Here is a 965-nt window from a genome sequence, read left to right as displayed (position 1 = left end):
TGTCAGCATGTAGATCGGCATGGGTTTTAACAACATTTGAAACCACTCAAACCTGCATCACTTTTAAGAACAATGCAAAAGTGCAGATTTCGAGCAACACAACCCAGGCCATGGAGCTGATGATAGCCTGAATGCAATGACGACGGTTTAACATAGAAGCCTCGCTGGTGCCCAGGCTCACATGCGTGCCTAACTTGCATGGCACCGACCGAGTAGTGGTATTTGCCACATAGCCGTGACTCAGCCATCGCCTCAGTGAAGTTGTTTCTGATTCAGTAGAGCTCTACAAGTTAAGTCGTGACGTGGACATCGCTTCTGTAGAGTTTGTACAAATTCAGCAGAGATCTACAAGCTCAGTCGTGACTCAGACATCGCTTCTGTAGAGTTTGTACAAATTCAGTGGATATCTACAAGTTCAGTCGTGACTCAGACATCGCTTCAGTAAGGTTGGCATTGATTCCGAACTTCGCCCTCCTTTCCCGTTTGACTTTCAGCGGATGTGAAGCTGCGGTAGTGAAGAGAGGCGGGCAGTACAGGGCGTACAGTCCACGGGGTCGCTCGCCGACCGCGCGGCGAGGACTGCTGGCCAGGACCTTAAGCCAGCCGAATGCTGGCGATTATGCTGGTTGTAAATTATATCGATATTCAGGTGCTCAAAGGATGAAGGTCCCGAAGTTTGGCGACGCCGTCATCCAACTTCGTAATTTTGCAACAACAACAAAAATGTTGTGAGGCTAAACGGCGGGCATCGCTCGACTTCTTCGCAAACAAAGCCTACGCTAAAAACGGGCTCCTCCCGGACTTGACCCGCAATCTTATGGCAGAGTCGGGGGGAGGGGGGGGGGGGGGCTGGAGCCTCCCCCGGCGGATAGATAACTACACCCCTGCCCGTCACACTGTAAGCCTGCAGGTGCAGCCTTAGTTTGAAAAGCACTAACGGCTTAGGCATGTGGCTGATTTGAGGA

This window comes from Pollicipes pollicipes, unplaced genomic scaffold (genome assembly GCF_011947565.3).
Source record: "Pollicipes pollicipes isolate AB1234 unplaced genomic scaffold, Ppol_2.1 Scaffold_4002;HRSCAF=4701_pilon_pilon_pilon, whole genome shotgun sequence".
NCBI classification, from domain to species: Eukaryota; Metazoa; Arthropoda; class Thecostraca; order Pollicipedomorpha; family Pollicipedidae; genus Pollicipes; species Pollicipes pollicipes.
Note: the sequence above shows the minus strand (reverse complement) of the source record.